Source organism: Pinus tabuliformis, chromosome J, assembly GCF_031772625.1.
Source record: "Pinus tabuliformis cultivar Carrire ecotype Pingquan chromosome J, CPIR1, whole genome shotgun sequence".
Lineage (NCBI taxonomy): Eukaryota > Viridiplantae > Streptophyta > Pinopsida > Pinales > Pinaceae > Pinus > Pinus tabuliformis.
Window position 1 is genome coordinate 206086696 of NC_142295.1, and position 15763 is coordinate 206102458.

The window sequence follows — 15763 nt, forward strand, 5'->3', positions numbered from 1 at the left end:
AAAATCAATGTGTCTAATGCAAACAATCAAATGAACTTTGTCCTTGAGTCTCAATTACATTGTACAAAAAATTAATATTGATGACAAGGGTGTGGAAGATGAGGGTAAATTGTCAAAGGTGGAACCATATAACCACCCTTATTATCAAATAATGTGGAGAGAAAGATAGGAAGGTCTACCTAAACACTACCAAGGAAAAAAATTGTGAAATTGGGGACATTCATGAAATATGGCATTGAGGAACCAATATGTGACATGATATTGTCGAAGACCACTGACGATGTATTTATATGATTGATTATTTCAACAAAGGTTTAGGCTACACAGCTCATTTTAATTGTCAGGCCGAGGTTGCTAGACTTGCAAGCCTCTCCATGTTGTATACACAAGAGACAAGCCCTCACACTTACTCGATTGACCTAGGCAAGGGAATGCATGGGAATTTGTGATTGAATGGAATAATCTACCTATGGACAATACACGACACAAATACGTGGTGCCTCAAGCACCCAAACTTCCTTAGGGGTGACTAACTCAGTGTCACCGGTTGTATTTCATATTTCAGGCAATTTTGTAACATTCAATTTTGTAGATCATGCTCACATAACAAATGGACAAATTCCCAAAACCATAAATCACACAACCACACTTGCTCAGAAACAAAATATCACACTTGATGGAAAACAAAATACCACACGTGCTTGAAATGGAAAGCAACTAAACTTAAAATGCTTATAAGACAAAAGTGACAATATAAACCTACTTACATATTTAACAAGAAAAATACTGGTACAAAGTCGTACCTTGAGTGGGTTGCTCAAGGTCAACATGTGCCTCTAAGCACTTAAGCATTCAACACAAGCGAGAAACTAAACTCCCAAGCTCATACAAGGTGGCACAACAAAATATAACATCGCAGAACAATACGCAAAGTAGTATATTAACCAAGCAAAATAATAATAGACTATGTGTATAATTGTCTCATTGCGCTTCAAAGCGCTACTACATACATAGAAAAATACAATTCTTAACTTGGAAATGAGTAACAACAATGATTCTTCTTCATCCACTCAAAAGAGGTGAAAATATAAATCGTACTAACAACTAACTAACGATTCCAACATTGTGTTAATAATGTTTGTTATTCCTTGCCTCTAATGCATGTGCACTAAACCAATGAACCAATCGAATCTTGGATGTTGGTGCAACTATGACTGTTATGAATATAATATATATAGAAATAATATAAATAATAATAATAATAATCATACTAATAAATAATTAAATAATAGTTAGTACTGAAGAGACATGTCTAAGGTGACATGATTGTTCATGAAGGGGCACCTACCTAGGTATATAAATAAGCCCTCATTTGTAACATTGATCATCTTAAATCAATTCTCTTATACATTATTCAATATGTATATTATTACCCTGAATGGATGTCTTTATATTCCAATTGATTTGGATTACTTAACTAGTATACAAATTATGTTCGTTACATTGGTATCAGAGCGTTAATGAACTTTGTTCCTTATAGTGAGTCCTAAATGCAAGTTGCAGACATAACCAACCAAGATGCTAGCGCTTGGTTGGGATATAGGAAATATTGCATGTGCCATAAAACAATAATCTGGTGATGTTATAACACCCTTCACATATGGAGAAATCATGTGCATAAGTAATTCGCGCAACTGGCCCGAGATTCTTGGTGTTGATGTGAAATTTGGCCTTGTCAAAGTGTCACCATGAACTTGATCCTCGTGGTTGTAGAATGTGTACACCTTTCTTTTATACTTGTCTACAAAAGGTTCCTCGGGTTTTGCAAAAATCCTTTGAGCTTGGTCGAAATGGTGGACCCCCTGTAATATAAAGAGCTCCCACTCTAATAATTAAGGTTGCCCTGTTGATACTTGGGCGAGGTGGATATGGCCATCAAAAAACACCTTGTACATACAAGAGATATGTGGACATTGATTAGTTCATCAGGCATTATTTTATTGCAAACCACACACACACACACACACAGATATATATATATACCTACTAAGCCACACATGCCAACATACCTTCTTAAAAACTCTTTTGTACCACCCTCATCCCACACTTACCCAAGTTCATCGGTCCACCAAGGTAAATATATTACAAAGAGTTACTATGTGATGAATCAACCTCCTAGGTATAGTTAAGGAAGTGGAATTGAAAAACCGAAACTCTACTGACCTTCCTCAAGAGCTACAGGACCCCCAAGAGCCAAACAACCACTATAAGTGCCCAAACCCTGAGTTAACCTGCATTTTCACTAACCTGGATTCCCAATCACTTGCATAACAAGGCAAGCAACGATTGTAAGCCTCCAGTCACATGGATAACCCTCCCTCCCAATGACTGCAATCTAAATTACTCAGTTCTGTGCATGCGACCCCAAGATTTGAGCTACTTTTCAGGGCTAGGATCCAGATCACTGCCCAGAACTTGATGAAACTTTCCAAAACAATAAATGACACAAAGACAAAGCCTCCAACACAAAACTTGATCAAGGACTTGACCTAACCAAGACTAACCATTACAGACATGTTGTCAAACACATGGCAAACATGTAATATAAAGGTCACGAATACATATTTGAACATAGAGGTCTGAAACTTATATGAGATTCACCACCCTCTCATAATAGATGCAAAAACATCTATTAGGTCATGCATTCCTTAACCATTCATTTACCAATCAAAACATGATAAGAGTCATAACTAGAATATGTCATAAAACCATGCTAATAACCAACATATAATCAGAATAATAACAATGATAGAACAACCATCAAAGCCACATAATAACAAGTATAAATACTCATGAAATACAAGAGGAAAAGAGCTCTTATTAACGTATTCAAAAGCCAACCAAGTCAGGGACTTCCACGTACCACCCGACCATAGATTGGGCTAAATCAAATCTTTCTTTCAAGCAATCACCCTCGTGCCATATTCTAAACATGAATGTGGGACTCACAACAAAACAACCAGGCCTTCCCCATGGTTTACCGCATATCCCGCCATTATTGGTCAAGGGATTTCTAGGCTCGAAGAAAGCATCTAGCCGACCAGTTTTTACCATAATCCTGCCATTATCAGTCAAGGATTCCTAGGCCCAAACAAAGAAACATACACTGCCAGGCTTTATCGCAATCCCACCAAAATTGGTCAAGGGATCACTAGGCTCTAAACAAGCTTGGATGCCTCTAGATTTCTTCACCAATACCTTGAGGAATTTTCTCGTCCCCACCCTCAGGCTTTAACGCGTATCCCGCCATTACCAGTCAAGGGATTTCTATGCCCTTGGGAATTTTCCTGAGACCACCTCACCTGGTTCCAAAACCATCTAGCAGTCCAAAGCTCAACCAAATTAAAGAAACCCATCAAACCATGGCTATCTGTAAATAGCAAGACAAAGCTAAAACCCTTGCCACACCTGCAAAAACCCATGCCAATGACAGCAAGAGAATCAAATACACATATGCATGTCAAAAAGTAGCAAGGAAATCATGCATGCAACTCAATACCTGTAAGTAATCCTGTTGTAGCCGCTTGATCCAACTCTTCCTTGCTTGATCTTTGCTTCCCTTTGCTTTCTTGTCCTTTCTTTTCTTTTTTTTCTCCAAGGCTAGAGTGGTCCAAGAATGCTCTGAGCGTGCAAAAGTACGAGAGAATAGAGAGAATAAAGAGAAAGCTCCAAAACTAAACTGACAAAAGTTGTGAATTGATCCTCATAAGCCTTTTCATCAAAGAGGCCTCTATTTTCTTCACTTTCCACTAATTTTCATTCAATTTCCTCCTCACATGCAACCTGTGACCTTTCACCTTCCTTTTCTCCTATTTTCCATTATTTTCATAATTAAAATGTCAATCAATGTCTCTTTGCCTTTTCAATGTCTTTGTCATTGTCTTTGCCAATTTCTTTAGCCATAATAAACCAAATGGACACCCACTATGATGTTTTGCCCAAGATTTAGCTTGGAATAAGTGTCCCGTGACGTCAGTCATATTTTTTTCCTTTGTTATCCTTATTACATGAATTTTTAACCCCAAGGTTGTTACATCTTTAATTTAATCAAAGCGAAAGAAATAAAGTACTCAAACAAATGCATATATGTATACCTATAGTCATGAACAATGAGAGATATAAGTAATCAAAGATGGAGAATGAAGGATATTTAGGAAAAAATGGATATTTTAATAAGTAAAAAGGATGTGAAATAAGCAACTCGTCATCTTGCCCCAACTAGCTTGGTTGTATGTCCTCTTGCAACCTATTACGTCTCAAGGAGCCCAGCATGTAGGTCACCCCAATTGTAAGTAGGGTGGCAAAATTCCCTTGGATTACAATACCCTGATGTATTGTCCATCTCTTCCTAATTGGAGCATTCCTCTTCTTCATTCCAATGGATTGGGGACCTATAGAATCTATTGGGGCACCAAAGAAGTGGATAGTGGAAGTGAAGCCCTATTCACCATGAACCATATCTGAATAAGGAGCAAGAATATAATGTTGCACAATTGAGGGCTAAGTTGAAATAGGGGTACCCCATGGGATGCTTATCCTGTAAGAATGGTGGTAACCCCTCCCAAATATCATGTTCCACCAAGAGAGCCTCCAATGAATAGGTGTGTATTAACTAGTGGTATTTTATGGTAGTGTACCACTAATTGTGTCGGAAGGTTGTTGAGTCACTAGGGTCTTCCCTTAAATCTTGCAGGGTCATTAACAATAGGGTTTATCAATATGTATTTCTTGTTAATCTAGGTTGTCATTGATGTCAATATGGAAGTGTTAGTGATGGAAAAATTTTTGATACATGATTGCCCATTGATCATAATGCTCATAGTGATGAAAGTTTGATATATGATGATATGATGAGAAGTCAAAGGAAGACCTATTGGAGCAACAGAAGCAGTTTATAGGAGCATATCCCATATGCCCAAAGGTAAGTGCTGAAGGGAAGAACAACGACACTTATCGCATATACCCAAGAGTAAGTGCTAAAGGAAGAAAACAGTGAAATCGGAGGAGCTTTGCGGACCTGACGGTTCTGTTACAATATGCCTCTATTGAAATATCGCATCCATCGCATCACGAGTCTTGAAGCCTTGTTGTTACACTAAAATCCTCAATTGTGATATGAGTTGCGGACCCGATGGTCCCATTATAACATGGCCTAATTAATATCGCATTCGTCATATCGAAACCTTCGCAAGTTATGAAGGCTTGTCACATTAAAAATTGCGATTGCGATATTATTGCGGACTTGACTACACCACTATAACATGACTTTATACAATATCGCATACGCAGTATCGCTAGTTTCTAAGGATGTCAAACCGCTGATTGAGATAAGGTTGTGGACCCGACTGATTTATTAACAACTGTTTAAGATCATATCGCATCCGCTCCGTCGGCAGTAGGGGAATTTCTATGTTATGTGCAAACCTCTGAAGATTGTGATAATAATATGTGGACCCGACAACTCCATTAGAACATACCTTTATGTAGTATCGTGTCCAAATATCGGGGAAGTTACGCAAATCATAAGAGTTGTCACCGTCGAATCGTCGATTGCGATATTACTGTGGACCCGACGGAGTGCCGATTGCGATGGAGCTGTGGACCCAACGGATCTATTGACGATGGTTTAATATTATATTGCCTTCGCTTCATCGACAGTATGAATATCGACCATGTTACATCGGTGATGTTAAGAGTTGCGATTGTGGGACCTCCGAAAGTTGCGATTGCGATTAAAAATATGACGTGGCGTGTGGGGACCTCTATTAATGTGGATTTTCATGAAGGTTGCGATTGCGGGGGTAAGGTGATGATGTGGCAGGCCCTCCGATATATTTTAATATACCACCTCATGCACAAGTCGGCCCCTCCACCTTTGAACGTGTCGTTTCGATTCATTGGAAAAACTCATACACATATACATATAGAAGTTAAAACGCTTCACTTTAGTCAGGCAAATTGATCTCGAGCATCTAACAGAGAGAAGAAGTAACAGTTCACAACTCGTGAACTTGAAGGAACAGAGGAAGCTGAAGATCAAACGAAAAAGAAGGAAGCTGAAGGTCAAGAGACTCTGCTGAATGGGTTAATCTTTAAAAGGCTTGAACCCGTGATGAATTAAAAAAGAAAGGAAGTACAGATCGTAACTCCAAGAACAATTGAGTGAAGCGAAATAAGCTTTGATCTGCCATCGTTTGCAGGGAGCAATAGACTACACCAGTATTAAAGTATTTGTGAGTATGATCCTTGGAAGTAAGATATCGCGACACTAAGAACAGTGAGAAGCAGTCACTCTTGAAGCACTTATCGCAATAGATAGAACAACGGGTTGAAACAAAGAATTGTTTTTTTGTGCAGACATTGAGGCTTAGAGCAACTTATCAAAGATATCTTGTTGAAAAGCACCAACAGATCTTGGAGACATTATTGGAGATCATGATGGCTATTTGAAATCATCATGAGGTAACTTTGCAGACTCTGTGTGGGCAATATTAAGAGTTGTGAAGACTCCTTCATATGAAGATAGGTTGTCATTGATGATGTAACATGGAGACTACAGTGAAGCTGTAGATTGACAGAACATAGTGAAGAAGATTTTGAGAGCAGTGTAATACAATCAAAACAATTCTTGACAAAGCAAAACTATAGGGTCAGAGCCCTTAGGGTTGGTGCCTCGAAATTGGAAGGATTGGTGTCCTTGGAGTTGGTGCTCCTAAATCCAAGGTTGGAGCCTTGACAAGATAGGGTCGGAGCCCTTGGGGTTGGTGCCTCATAATTGGAAGGATTGGTGTCCTTGGAGTAGGTGCTCCTAAACACAAGGTTGGTGCCTTGAGAAGATAGGGTTGGTGCCCTAGAGGTTGGAGCCTCACGAAAGACCAAGTTGGTGCTTGGAAATAGGTTGGAGCCTTATATTTATTGTAAAGATTATATTAATAAAATCATTTATTCCTATTGTTCATTTTGTGTTCTAAATATATTGATTTAACTGGTAAAAATAACGATTGAAAAGGAATATTGATTCACCCCCCCTCTCAGTATTTCCAACATTTCTCTCGAACCATTAATCGAGCCTCGAGCTCTGCTTTTGCATAAAATTCTGAAGCCTTTTTCCATTTAACTAGTTTGGTAATATAGGACATAAAAGCTCAAAGTTTAATGTCCCCAATTAAAGGGTTAGGATTCCAAAGAGAATTGTCGAGCATGATGAAGTTAAATCAATATAACTCACAAAGTAGGTTTTGAAAGCTATGTTTGAATTATGATACACCTCAATGAGAGTCTCTAGTTAATTTGTTTCATAGGGTTGATTGTCTCTGATTTTCCTCAATCAAAAGGTGATCCATGAATCATGTAAGTAGACAAGGTAAACCCTAGAGGGGACCTAATAGGTAGAAATCTCAACACCAATCTCACAAATTTCTTCTTTAAACCTTTGTTTTTTCTAAGAAAGTCTTTCCATTTGGCAATCTAGGTCTTCCACTTTTCCTCTTAAACTAGATACATAGAAAAACATCGTTGTTTTAACTTCCTTATAACCTATCTATGACTTTGCTTATGAATGATCCCTAGGGAAAATATATCATCTTTAGTCTACCATTGTGGCAAGTCAGGCTTTAACTGGAGAAAAGCACAGGTGTTGGTAAGGATGTCATCCAAAATGGCATTGATAACATGGGCTTCTTCTATATACCCCTCATAAAATGTTTCATCCCTAGTTGTAGGGTCTTCCTCTTGTTCTATAGCATGAAGAAAGGCTCCTAAATTATTCAACTTAGGCCCGAGTCAGTGTAATCTTGTTTTAAGATTTTCATTCTTAAAATCTTTTTGTTTGTTTGTTTGAGGACTTAGTAGGTAGGCTACATAATCAAAAAGACTTTGGGGCTACAATCTTACCTTTGTTGCACTTACTTCTCCGAATTTGCCACTGTTGATGCTGACCTTGAAGGTTGATGGTAGCTCCTCAATAACATTTCCTTTTGTGCCTTTTACTCATGATGGGGCTACAGTCTCAACATTCTCCTCATACATTGAATTGTTAAATTCCTCTATAATGGCTTTTGATATATCATAATCTTTGTCCCCTATTGATGCTCGTTCCTCTATGAACCCTGATGTTTTTTATCCAGATGGATACTAGTGGTCACCCACCTATTCCACTTGGAACCCCAACACTGTTTTCTATCAATTTCCTAATTTTTAATTCAGTTTCCTATTTCAACAGTTTTCTATTTTTGGTAGTTTTCAAGTCTTGAACTTTTGGAGCTGTTTTGAGGCCTTGGATGGTATTTTTTTGGGGAAATGGGCGAATGTGAGCCTTTAACTAATGTTTGTAGTTGAAAGTTGTTGCCCTCGGATAGACCTTTCTAATGGGATATTGTGCACATGAAACTAAGATCATATGCCAAAGTGACATCCCCGAGAAGTTAATGTTCCAACTAACCCCATTAGGGCCCATACCTTTTGGAGCTTCATTTCCTAGGGTTAGGTGTTTGGATGATTAGGGTTTCTCATTGTTCTCCACGATTAAAAAAAAAAAAGGCCTTTAAGCCTCATTGTAACATAGTTCAAAAGGCATGTAGCCATCACATCTCTTCTTAGATATAAGTTATTGTTGCCTGAGCTAGTTTGTTGTCATTGTGCATGTAATTAATTTTCAACATTTTTTATTTATTAATTGAAGTTCAGTTTCATTGTATCATTTTGTTTATGATTGAAATTTGTGTTTCATTTTGTTCCTTCATAAATGTGGATTAGTGGTACCAATGTGGTCTGCTCTTTCTCTATTTTTCTGTACATGTCCTTAACGATGTCGGGGTATAAAGAGTGGGGACTCTAACTTCTTGAACCCTTGCAAGACCATCCTCTTCGACCCTGACAACCTACCATGGTGGAAGAAAAGAAAGACAAGGGAGCAGGAGATGGCCGTAGCCTAATGCTTAAGAAGATTACCAACTTGGTTTTGGTCAAGGAGCACAATGAGCCCTCCTAGACCTCCTTTCGGGGGGTGGAAACCATAGGGCTTAAATTTGATCCCCATGCCTTAACTCTCAGTGGATTCTAAATCTGGGAGATTATTGAAGGAAACCAAAGAATAAAAGCCTGAATAATTAGTTGTTTCCCCTGTGACAAATTGTGACCTTTCTAAATGCCTTGCAACCCTCATAGGCAAGGAGACAATTTATTTCCGTGTTGAAGTTCACAATGAAGATAATATCATGTTATGTTTGAATCCTTACAAAGCCTTGCCCTTAATCTATTGTTTCGAGAGTGTTGGAACCACGATTACTGTTACACCAAAACCCGTAGGTGTTAGTAAACGGACAAATCGCCAGAGTTAATGGATCCTCGAGAGGTGGTTAAGCATATGTCATGAAACACATAGGGAGCGCTAGATTATCCAATGCCCAACAATCTCCCCCCTAGTGTGAGTCGAGGGAGTTTCAAACTCAAGACCTTTGGCTCTGATACCACTTGTTGGAATCACGATTATCGTTACACCAAAACCTGCAGGTGTTAGTAAACAGATGCATCATCAGAGTTAATGGATCCTCGAGAGGCAGTTAAGCTCATGTCACTAAACACAGGGAGCGATAGATTATCCAATGCCCAACATAGAGTACATGGAATCATTTATGATTTAGATACTTTGTCTCTATGAGAATTTTAAGGTAGTTGGTTTTATTCTACAAATAGTGCTTCAAATAAGTTTTCCAAATGTTGCACTTTTTATTAACCATGTTGAAGGTAAAGGAGGAAAAACCACCCTATTGTCCTTAACATTGGTAGTTTTTGTTATTGGTCTTGGTATTAATCCAAAAGTTGGTGTTATCAAGGGATGGTTTGATCTTGATGACCAACACGCCTCAAATGGTGCAGAAGAGGAGTAGCCTTATGATATTCAACAATCGATTCACTCCCAAAATCCATATGGTTGTCATGTGTAGGATAACAATGTTGAGACTCGAGACGAATTGCCACATCCCCAAATATCACCAAGGGGACAAATAGCCTAGAATGGCTTGAAGACCAATCTTGGGCTATATGACCCCAAAATATTTCATTTTTTGGATTCCCTTGAGCTCTGGTTTTGATCCAGCTTTCAAAGAATGTAGTAAGAGTATTGAACCCACTAGACCAAGCCATGTTTTTAGAATAACTATTTTTCTTCTTTGATACACAGGATGAAGACTTGTTCAAATGTTGGGCAAACTTCCTCTACATGATCATTGGCGTGTTATTTTCTTCATTTCTTAAGATAGGGGAGCAGGGCCAAAGAAAAACTGTAAATTCAAGATTTATGCTCAATGTCTCATGTTAGCCATGCATATACAAGGGTAACCATAGGAAATTTTTTTTCTCACATGATGCAGATTTCTAGCTAGCAGCTTCAGATTATCCTCGAATAGCAACTTCCCAAATGCCTCTCACCCATTCATTGATTAGCCCATCCACTTGATTATCATGCTCTTGCAGTGAAGCTAGGTTAGTGACCATGAGGTACATTAGCCATTGTTTCATATTCAATTCTTATATTTAACGTTCAGGGCATTTAAGTAAGGATCAAGGATTGAAATTAGATAATGGAGCGTGATGCTTGGAAGTTATACTTGTTTACTTATTTCACCTTGGGGCTTTTCTTTCGATATCTAGGAGGGGCACGAATAGGAGGCCTTGATAGAAGTAGCATGTCCACATCCTTCCATACTTAACACTTTCCATTTGTCCCTAGTTTGTTGTCCTTTCTTTGGTTTGGTTGTTGTTAGTTTCTTGTATTGGTTCCTTGTTTGCCTCATCCTATAAGAAGAGGCCCTTGGAAATGCTCATAGGTTGATGTAGCTACCAAAAAGAAAGAAATTAAACACATGTGCCAATTGTTAAAATGCACAAAAGTGGCAAGGGATGAATATAAAATCAAAAGCCAAAAGTAAACTTGAACTCTACCCCCTCATTTGAGGCCATCTTCGTAGTCCCATGCATATCATGTATATTTAAAGTAAAAAGTGACTTAAAGAAAACATCTTGACCCCTATGAACAATGAATTGTCCCTTTTAAAAGGGGATTTAAATAAAATCAATGAAAGCTTGCTAGGTAAGCCAATCAAAGCAATTAAAAGTGTGAGTAGAGGGTGGAAAAAGTAATGTCAAGGAAAGGTTATCTCAAGTAATGTAAGTGCTCCCTCATGGATGAGGGTCTTGCATAAACCATGTATAAGACTATCAAACCTCTCATGGAGAACACCTCAAACCATATCACATATCACTCACACCAATTAACTGAAGTGTCAAACTAGGAATTGTTCCTCCCCTAGGGCTGAGAACATCTAATAGGGGAATTTGATGATTCTCCCAGACTTAAATATGGCAACTTTTATAATGTCTTAAGCTAGTGTGAAGCTTGAAAAATATACTTTGTATGATATACTTACATGGATTTAAAATTGAATATGGTCCACTTTTTATGCTTCAATGGATCTTGTGTCCATACTAATTGACCTTTTTTAAATCATTGAGCTTGAATTTGATAATGATCCAGACATGGTCATGGTCCTTTGGAGGATGTTGATGATGCTTCTCCTACACTTCATGGATGTTTATTGCACACCCTTTGGAGATACTTCCACTTCATGATGGACGTTGCACACTTGATGCAGAGCACTGGGCTTGATGATGACTTGGAAAACCTCTAAAGGCCCTCCTCCATCCTTGGCACCTTAGGTGTTTCCCACTAGAGCTAGGAAATTGCTCCCACATGATGAAGTGGTACCATATTGCATGATGTGTGGCTTGAGGAGGAAGACATTCGACTTGAGAGGGCATTTATTAATGACGAGAAATGGCTTTTGATGAGGAGACATGCCCCTTGGACTATTCATCGCACCTTTTAATGGAGAGACATGCCTTTTGAGGATGACATCACCCTTTTAAGGCCTCCATAATCACAAGTGTGTCCTTTTTAAGGGGATTTTTCATGTTTTATCATTATAAATTGATATTTGAGACTATTTTGGGGGTCGACTCCACGACCTATCCACCTTGTATCATGGATTTGTTATATTTTAGGGGATTTAGCCTAATTTGAGCCAAAGGGCGTGGTTGCACTAGTATATAAGGGGAAAAATAGGCTCATTTATATCATTCCCAACTTGAGAGACATACATTTCTTGGATTATTACTATTTTCCCTAGTTCGCTATGGAGCATTAATTGAGCGGATTTCTCAGGGACTTCATTAGTGTGGATTTGATGTGTTTTCATGGATTATTATGGTGAAGCTTGGATAAATGCATGGTAAATAAAGAATTTTAACTTCTTTTATCCTGCGTAATGTTTTATTGGATGAATGTATCAAGTAATAAACATGTTAGCATATTATTTGTTTCATCATTCGTCTTAAATAACCCCTTCTTCCAAGTCTTTGAGGAAGCAACATCATAGTTGCTTCCCTTAATTCATTTTTTGAAATTGAAATACTTGATTCAAAACCCTAAGATAAGTAGATTAACATACCCTAGTCCTTTTGAGTCTTGTATCCACTCCAATTTTTTCCTATGGATGTTTGTTCCTAAACTCCATTAGCCCTAGGTTGAGAAGGCATTAGTCCTTTCCCTTTTGAGACAATAAATTATACTCTTGTAATCATTTTTTATTGTTTTCAGGTAAATTAGGGTTTTATTACATCAAAAACGTATATTTTCAACCTTTATTAACTTGGATGTTAATGTCCTAGGGTTAGGAATTGTTTCATAGTAAAAGTTACATTTTATGTGCATTTTCTAGCCATTAATTAGGGCTAGCAACAAGATTTTATTTGTTGTTATATGCCTCTTTTACCACTCAAACTTTGTTTTAATTTCGCCCCTTATTTACTTTTTATCTTGGCTCTCTTTTACACATTATTATCAGAGTTTTCGAGGCTAAATTTGCTACTTTCATAAATTGTTATATTGTTGCAATTCTTAATTTCTCAAGTTTGTTTATTATAGAAAAAGTGTAACTTCTTGATTGTGTGTGTTTGGTAACCTATATTGGGCCTTTATTGATTGACCCAAGCTTCTAGAAGAGACGTAGAAACCTTTTAACTAAAATCTGGAAATTATTCACTAATCCACCTTAAACTCAGAATTCCTATCTTTAATCTTTAATGGAAAAACATTATTGAACCCTTAGGGGGCACTTAGCTTAATTTTATTGGATCATTTGATCCCTAAGATCTACTAAGGAAGCCCTCTTTGTGTCGGATTGTTTCCATCACTAAAACGAGGGGAGTAGTTGTTGAGGTGACAGTGGTGACACTTCCATTGTTGCATTTTATCTTGGTCACCTAGTGCACTAGCATGCTAGATTTCACTGCAACATCTCCCATCTCAAACAACAAATATACAAGGAAGTAATCAAACACAATTGAAAACTTATATCCTAACATAAAGACCTTAGAGGACGGATAGTTTGGTGGGTGGAATGCAATCAATTGGGTCATCACTTTTGTATAGAGCTATTAGAGGCAAATCACTAATGTTAGAAGAATGCAATGCTATGGTAGAGGAATCAAAACAGTTTTCTCTACAACAATAGCTTAGCTCTGCTATGAGTAGACCCAAGGAAAATCTTCCAACCTATGACATTTCTAGAAGTAAAAGAAATTTACAAAGCTTGGAGGGTGCGAAGTCTATCTAGATTACACCAAGTTAAAATAGACAATGTTATAGCAAAATCTAGAACCCTAATGCAAAGCTATGTCACAAAGTTCAAGTTTGAATTCGACACAATTAAATTCGATTATATATATATATATATATATATATATATATATATATAGATATTCACACTTATTTTTAATATATAATATATATAGTTTATTAACATTTATTTTTAACTTACCAAACTCTACTACCTATTAACTAATATTCACACTTATTATATCGGCCGCAGGCATGGTATTACACATTCAGTTTAGATTTGACTGCGTATTAGTTTATCTTTGACCAAAAAAAAATTCTACTTATTCATAGTTTAACATTGCAATTCAATTTTTGTTATTTTTTATTATTATTTAAATTTATTTATTTGTAAGGTGATTGGTTGAGGTCTTATGATGGGTTGTTTAGTAACTTCTATTTCTATTAGTTACTAATTTTTTGTTTTTTGTTTTATTTACTTTTTATTTAACTTTTTTTTATATATATATATATATATTTTTTCCCTTTTTAATTATTTTCACTTTCATGAATTATAGTTTTTTTGTCCATATTTTCAATTTAAGATGACTTATTATTATATTAAAATCATATTTTATGTATGTATGTTAATATAAACAATATTAGTTAATCATATTTCTTATTTTTTTGTGATGACATTTAACAATACAATATTTTAGTGTTATTTTATTTTTGTGATAAAATATGTCTTTATTATTTTTTAGTTTAATTAAGTTATATTTAAGCTAAGCGGTAGATACTAGCTATTATCTAGCTCTGGTTTTTAATATATAACACTCTATATCATTAATAATTATCCTTACACATTTTAATATTTGTTACTTTATATCATATATGATTTATTAATTAATAGATTAAAAAAATTGTAATACATATAATTAATATATGATATTTAACATATATGTAACCTTACACCTATTTCAATAAGTAATGTTCGCAAACAATGACATTTAAGAAATAAAAGTGTCGTCATCGTGGGGAGAAGGAATATCGGCCATCACGAGGACAATGAATACTAGCCAACACAAATTGACCATCATTGCAACCACAAACTAATGACCATTTGCTCGTCGCTAGTACCATTGGCATTGGGATGGAAAGCACTACATGCAATTTTTTAGTGAGCTAGCAAGTCACTACAACATGAAAGAGAAAGGAATACACAGGACAAAGTTTGCAGGTTGCTAGAATGAGAGAGAGATTTTTTCCTTGGGCTTTTGTGAATGATTCAAATGTCAAGCAGGTCCATAAATCATGGGAAAAATACAGAGTGAAAGCTTTGTTTCCTTTTGAACCCTTACCATACAACAATGGTGACAAATTTCATCACTCAACCTAAACGATTTTGAATTTTTTCTTGAGGTATGCAAGATTTCAAATAGGATGGTTGAAAATTGGCAAACCCTATGACTTAGGTGCAAAGCCTCACTAGGAAACCTAGATCAAGTGCAAAAATGGGAGTGTCACCATTGTCACCTCAGTAACAAATCCCATCATTTTAGTGATCGACATAATCCAACACAAGAGAGGCTTCCCTAGTAGATCTTAGGGATCAAATAACCCAATTAGTGCCCCCTAAGGGTTCATAATAAATTCCATCCAGAGATATGAATAGGCACTAGGGTTTAAGGTGGATTAAAAATAATTTTGAATTTTGAATTCAAAGGTTCTTATCACTCAATCTAAAGGCTTATAGGTCGCACAATCACTTGGTTGTCATAAACTAGCTCTTTAAATCAGAATCTGTGATGATGTCGGTAACAACACTAAATTTGGCCCCAAAAACTATGATAATAAAATGTCAATTAAGGGTTTAAATTATGAGTAAATAAAAAAAAAAAACTACAACCATTTTATATGGCTAAAAGGCACGTAACAACACTTAAACCTTAGACACCGACCTTAAGTAATGGTTGGAAATCATTGTTAAAATTGGAAACTAGGGCCAAACTTCATGTGAGTCATCTTATTCATGGCTGATAATATTTT